This window comes from Kryptolebias marmoratus, linkage group LG6 (assembly GCF_001649575.2).
Source record: "Kryptolebias marmoratus isolate JLee-2015 linkage group LG6, ASM164957v2, whole genome shotgun sequence".
Taxonomy (NCBI): domain Eukaryota; kingdom Metazoa; phylum Chordata; class Actinopteri; order Cyprinodontiformes; family Rivulidae; genus Kryptolebias; species Kryptolebias marmoratus.
Window position 1 is genome coordinate 30,505,201 of NC_051435.1, and position 6,367 is coordinate 30,511,567.

At 37.6% G+C, this 6,367-nt stretch overlaps 1 long non-coding RNA gene across 1 annotated transcript; it reads left to right on the forward strand.

Annotated features, from left to right (window-relative positions):
* Nucleotides 1-910: 910 nt before the first annotated feature.
* Nucleotides 911-1,946, forward strand: LOC108228839. The gene is made up of 3 exons (XR_005233320.1): nucleotides 911-1,172; nucleotides 1,699-1,743; nucleotides 1,859-1,946. It is a non-coding gene; the product is annotated as an uncharacterized LOC108228839 (long non-coding RNA).
* The last annotated feature ends 4,421 nt before the right edge of the window (nucleotides 1,947-6,367 follow it).

Sequence of the window (6,367 nt, forward strand, 5' to 3'; positions counted from 1 at the left end):
GGACATCAGTTCCAGACAGTGGATGCCCTTCGTGAAGCCATCTTCAACACTTGGAGCAACGTTCCCACTAGCCTCCTGGAAACACTGGCATCAAGCATGCCTAAACGATTGTTTGAAGTCATCAACAAGAATGGTGGAGCTACTCATTACTCAGTCCTTTTTTTTGACACTTTGATTTCTGTTTTGGGGGGTTTTTCGGGTTTATTTGAGCTATGGTCTTAAACTTTTGATCAGCTGAAAAAAATCATGTTTGAGTGTAAACGCAGTTTTCAATTAATTCCCCACTCAAAAGTTTTTGTCTCTTATGCTGATTTCTTCTTTTAACATTGTGAAGCTCTACTTAGAACCTTCTTAAGATCCAATAGTGCAAAATGCAAATTCTTGCAATTTTTTGACTGGTCTTAAGATTTTGATCAGGAGTGTACATCTCCACTCTGATGAATCTGAGTCCATGACGTCCTGCGCTCTCTTGTGCTCTGCAACACAATAATGGGGACTAAGGAGCCCAATCGTGCCTACAAAATGGGCTGATATGCCCAAGAAGATAAGAGTTACTTTCCTTTAGTTGAACGATTGTGGGCGTTAATTAAAAGACCACGCCACCTCGCTGCAGGGTTGATAGATCGACCGGGTTTGGCGGAGCCGAGCCGTGGGATGGATCCCCTCATTCTCTCCAGACACACCCGGTCTTGATTGTCCATCTTAAGTAGGCATGGATCGCATACTCCCAGCCGATTGGAGTCCGACAGTTTAGTTCAGGGAGAAGGGGCAAGTAACAGCGGGTGGGAATGATGAGTTGAGTGAAAAAAAACATGCTCAATCCAAAACAATTGTGAAAACACCCAAATTACAAACAAAAATTATACAATCCAAACACCACGCACTAAAAAGCAAATCCAAAAAACATTGCAATGTCTGTGACAGACATATCGAGGCTTGCACAATGGTTTAAATATTATTGAGCATTACGGACTAAACAATGTATTTTTAAAAGTGTTTCCTTTTAGAAATAATCTGTCTCATATTTAGCAGGTCATAATTGCTCAGAACAGAACCTGTACCTGAACCTGACGGGAAACAAAGATCTGCTCGTCGCGGGTCGTCCTGTGAGGCATCACAAAGACCCTGTCAAGGTGTTTCTTGGAATGGGGATCATTGCCATCCTAGATGTGGTAAGTTTATGTTTGTTCATTTGTTTCTTAGATCCAGGTACCTTGCTGTAGCGACAGTCATTCTTTGGCAGTAATCATTGACAGTAGGAAGGTGAGTCACGTCTGTCTGTGATGTTCAAAGAATTTTAAAATGATAAAATGTCACTTTATCAAATATTGTTGTTCAATACTCAATACAATTCTGTTTTCAAGGTTTTTTATTATTCAAATGAAGGATTTGTTCTGTCTTTGTGTTTAAAATAACATGTTCTATAAATTATCACGGTTGTAAATCTGAGCTGAATAATTTTTATTTTTGTTTCTGTGTGGTTCTGATGTGGGTCCATCAAACACTGGAAATGATCAAATCTTTGAAATCTTTCAATGAAAATCTAATTCAGACTGATTGTGTTTTCCAGAGTATATGCATCTACAGGTTGTGTAATTTTATAGTATTTTTCAAGAATGTATTGTAAATGTTTTATGATGCTTCTGTTATTCCAGCAGCTGGAAAGATTTGACATTTCTTGTTTTTCTTTATCAACAGAGGGAGATTGATCAGACTTTAACTCTACATATTTGGACTTACATGGTGAGTTTTCTTAATAAATAAAAAATATACAGCTGTTCTTACAAATTAATCCATTGTGGAAAGTTTTTTTTTATTTATCTTTATCACCAACCTTTCTCAAAATGTACTTTTACAGGAATGGATGAATCCCTTTACTAAATGGAAACCAGATGATTTCTGTGGAATTGAACATTTAAACATTCCAGCTGAAACTATGTGGAAGCCTGATATATACATTATAGAACAGTAAGTTTGAAAAGCATATGTATGCTTTTACTCTCTATATTTCTATGCATTTAAAAAAAGCTTCAACCGATGTAGAACTGGGTCATTTCTAGGGAAAAATACATTTTGATTCCAAAATGCTCACAAAAATATTATAACCATGTGTATAAGCAGTTAGTCCTGTAGCAGAAAGTCTTTCAGGTAATGGATAATAACTTCAAACAGGAAACACAGATGTGGAGGCATTTTTAGATGTTTTTTTTCAGATACATGTAATTTTAGGATTGAATGAACAGCTGTCTGATGAAGAAATGCAGGAAGGTTGGCAGAGCTGCCATCTTGTGGTACAGAGAAAAATCCATCTTAACAGAAAACAATGTTTAGATTAATTCAATACAAAGTGAACAGAGTTTTCAGGAAGAGGCTGTATTTGAACCATGGTAACAGAGGCTGAACTCATAACCTGCTCCAGAGCAGTTTAAGTCCAGAGTTTTAGTTTAATTGTCTGTAAAAAAAAAAAAAAAAAAACCTTTGACTGAGTCTCTTCTTGGTGATGANTAAGTAATTGTAATCCCTGCTTGCATATGATCAACAAAGAAGGTCTTTCATGGGTTTGTGCTTTGTTTATGGTCTTCACCCTCTCCCCTCTTCTTGTACTTTTCCAGCCTTACAGTGGGTCCACACACAATACAACTCTGTTTGAACATGGTAAAAATACCAAGTTTACAGCTGTGGCATTAACTTCCATAAAATGCATAACTGTAGAAACTCAAGATTAACATGAATTAAAATTGGAATATTGTCATACTGTAACTTAAACACAACTTAAAAAATCTAAACATGTCTTTTGTCTCTATTCATGCTGCGAGCTTGTGTCTTTGACCACATCAGCTCTACAGAAATGCACCAGTTCATCAGTTTGGCCCCACACACTCACGCATATACGAGTTTTCATGAAATTTTAGGACGTATGACAAAAATAGGACAAATGGGTACGTGCCTTTCCAAAGGTTCTAGAGGCCTGAGAATCAAATGGTTCTCTATCCATGCTTTCAGGAAAACATTTATCTATTCAGATTTTAGCGAGAGCTAAAGTTTGGTTAAACCTGATTTTTATGCGACTTATGGGGACATTGTCTGGTTTTTGTGACTTTTGAGGACTTTTACCTTTCATACAGTTATTTCATGTCTAAGTGAATTGTGAGGCCCAGAGATACACTGTATTTTCCAGTATATGTGACTTATGAAGACCAGATAATTCCAGTGTCAGTATTTGTAACATGGCCTGTTTGAAATATCTGCATAATAAGCATAGTTGCATATTTATCACACTCACCAGTCAAGCAACATCTGAAATAAATGAGATATTCATGCTAATACAAGACAGTAAAATTGAGTTGTTCAGACACTTAAAAGAGACAGTCAAAGAATATGGTAAGTCTACTGTTCAATCCTTATTGTACAGCATTTCTGAATTTTGCAGATAGCATTCATGCGGAAACAGAGGAAAAAAACCCCACTGACTTTCTTGATTTGTTTCCATTTTTTAATTGTTGGCAACAAATGTAAACTTTAACAAAGTTGACAGAACTGAGCACCTTACAAAAGCAGACAAAAATAAAATTTGCTATCACCGATAAAACTGCACCTGAGTCAAGTTTACTATTTTATAGTTCTATTTCTTCATCCTGCTTTTTAATGCTATGATTCTGTTATGAATGTAGTATTTGATTCCAGCCCAGTCTCTCTTTTACAGCTACTGGTTCTGCCTGGAGGCAGGTGTCACAGTCCCTTTTACCTGGTACTTTGCAGCTTGTTATGAAATGTAACATGTGCCGTTCAACAGCCTTCACTTCATCATCTGTCCACTTGCTTCTCACCTTCCCAGCTGTCATACAGGAGAACAAAATATCTTTACTGAAGAATAATAATGATGAAAAATGTTTAATGTAAAATATTTTAGACAGAAATGTGAATATAAAATGCTCTTTTTACCTTGCTTTTCATTGGAAAAGAATCAAAAGAATCAAGAACTAAAAGTAAACGACCACGGCTCACAAAATATTTTACAAAATTGTTCTCACACACTAAATGACCCAGTTAAATAACATGATATATTTAAAAAAACTAAATAATATAGCTGTCTCACCTCTTCTGCAGTTAATGTTCTGTGAAAAGGCATAAAACCAGAGGTCTGGCTAACCTAAAAAGACAAATTTGAATAGAATATTTAGCCAGGTGAATCTTAAACAAGATATTGCATTTATAAACAAAAGCATGTGTAGAACTACAGACAATATAAAACGAAATGTGTAATAACCTGTTGGAAGGATGAAGTGGATGTCCTGTTCAATTCTGGCTCTCCTGAAGGATGAGCCGGGATGTGTACACTTGGTGTCTGCAACAAAACACACAAATACACTGTTAAATTCATTCAGTATTAAACTAATGATCATTGTAGTTTAACTAGGGTTGAGGCTTATTATAATTGACACTATAGAAAGATTTAATACTGTAGAGTAGCGTTTCTCAATGGGGGCGGTACCGCCCCCTGGGGGGCGTTGAGAGTATGACGGGGGAGCTGGCAGCAATATTTTCAAAAAGGGGGCGCTGATATTCTTTTGGGGGGCGTTTGCTTGAAGGTAAAGTTTACACAAAAGATTCACAACAATATTGGTTTAAACTTTGAACTACTTGCAAAAATATTGTGGCCTAAAACATTAAAACCGGCACAGAACTGCAGCTGTATCGATGGTGTTTCTCTTCGGTGCAGCTCCGTGCTGCCTTCAGGAGAACGGGACATCAGATTATCGTCTATAATTTGTCCCACATGGCAGTTACTTTGTAAACTTTGAGAAAGGAACGCTCTCTTTAGTGATATTACCCTTGGAATTATTTCTTGCTCTTACATGGGTTAATTTCTCTGAAGGATACACCATGAGCACATTGTTATCGCAGTGGTTAAACATTTACAGGAGCAATGTTCTGTTGTCAGATTTTCCATGAAAGCGTCCAGCATCCAGATGCACATTAACACTTTTCTGGACAAGATGCTTTGTTGACATGACTGCGGACGGCGTTGCCAAAGCATATGAACATAAACCAACAATAAAACAAAATATTCCAAAACCAGACGCCCTTTTTTTGTAGAGGAACCGGTGTACAGCGCAATGTTTTCCGCATCGGCTGGAGCACAATAGGGGCCAACTTAGGGAAAAGGTGCAACGTAGGACCTTGAAACTGCACAGGAAGATAAAGAAGTTAGAAAAAGTACTGAAAACACAGATACAAAAGACTGAAAAGTACCGTAAACTGTATGAGAGACTGAAAAAAGATGAGATTTTCTCCAAAAAGCAAAACGAACAAATTAGTTGGTCTATCCTTTGTCTCCGATAAAGTCAGGAAAACTCTTAACTATCACCATGCTCTTGGACAAAACATTTGAGAAAAGTACAAAAGTTCAACATCAGATAGATCTAGACAAATCATTTCACAAGTTGTGTGTGGTAGAATTATAAAGAAATACAAGTTACAGCAAACAGTTCAGGAAACTATTGGGCTGTCAAGGAAGAGGTTTGACCTGAGAAACGGAACAACAGAAATTAACTTCAAAAGATCAAAGTACCGTATTTTCCGGTCTATAAGGCACACCTAAAAGCCTTAAATTTTCGCAAAAATCGGCGGCGCGCCTTATGTGTGCACGGAATTCCAAAATCTGTCCCTGACACAGGGACGTATGGTAATGTGTACAGTACCGGTATGTTTGCTGGCAGCGATAAACCAATCAGAGAACATTATGTAATACGTACAGTACGTACACAGGCAGCAATAAACCAATCAGAGAACATTATGTAATACGTACAGTACATACACAGGCAGCAATAAACCAATCAGAGAACATTATGTAATATAATACAATTCGTAGCTTGCCATCATTCCGGAAGGATTAAAAAAAGAACTCAAACCGCTGGACGTTGGTGTAGACAGCGCGTTCAAAGTGAAGTTGCGAGTAGTGTGGGAGCGATGGATGACCGACAGCAAACACACGTTTACTAAGATGGGGGCAGTGCCAGGTGAGTTACGCCATCATATGTGAATGGATTGTGGATGCCTGGGCTAAGGTATCTGCAATAACTGTTGTTTGAGCTTTCGCGAAAGCCAGCATCATTGCTGAACAGCCCCCTGGCAATGAGACTGACTCCGATAATGATGAGAGGGAACCTAGCATGTTTGATGTCAAAATTGCCTAGCTGTTCAATTCAGACAGAAGATGAGGACTTTGATGGATTTGTGGAAGAAGAATGATAAAAAAAAAATTTGAGTGTATTGTTTCATGATAGAATAAAGTTCAAACTCACTGTTTTGCATGACCTTTTTTTTTTTGTAGACCGTATGTCTTAGCATGCGCCTTATAATCTGG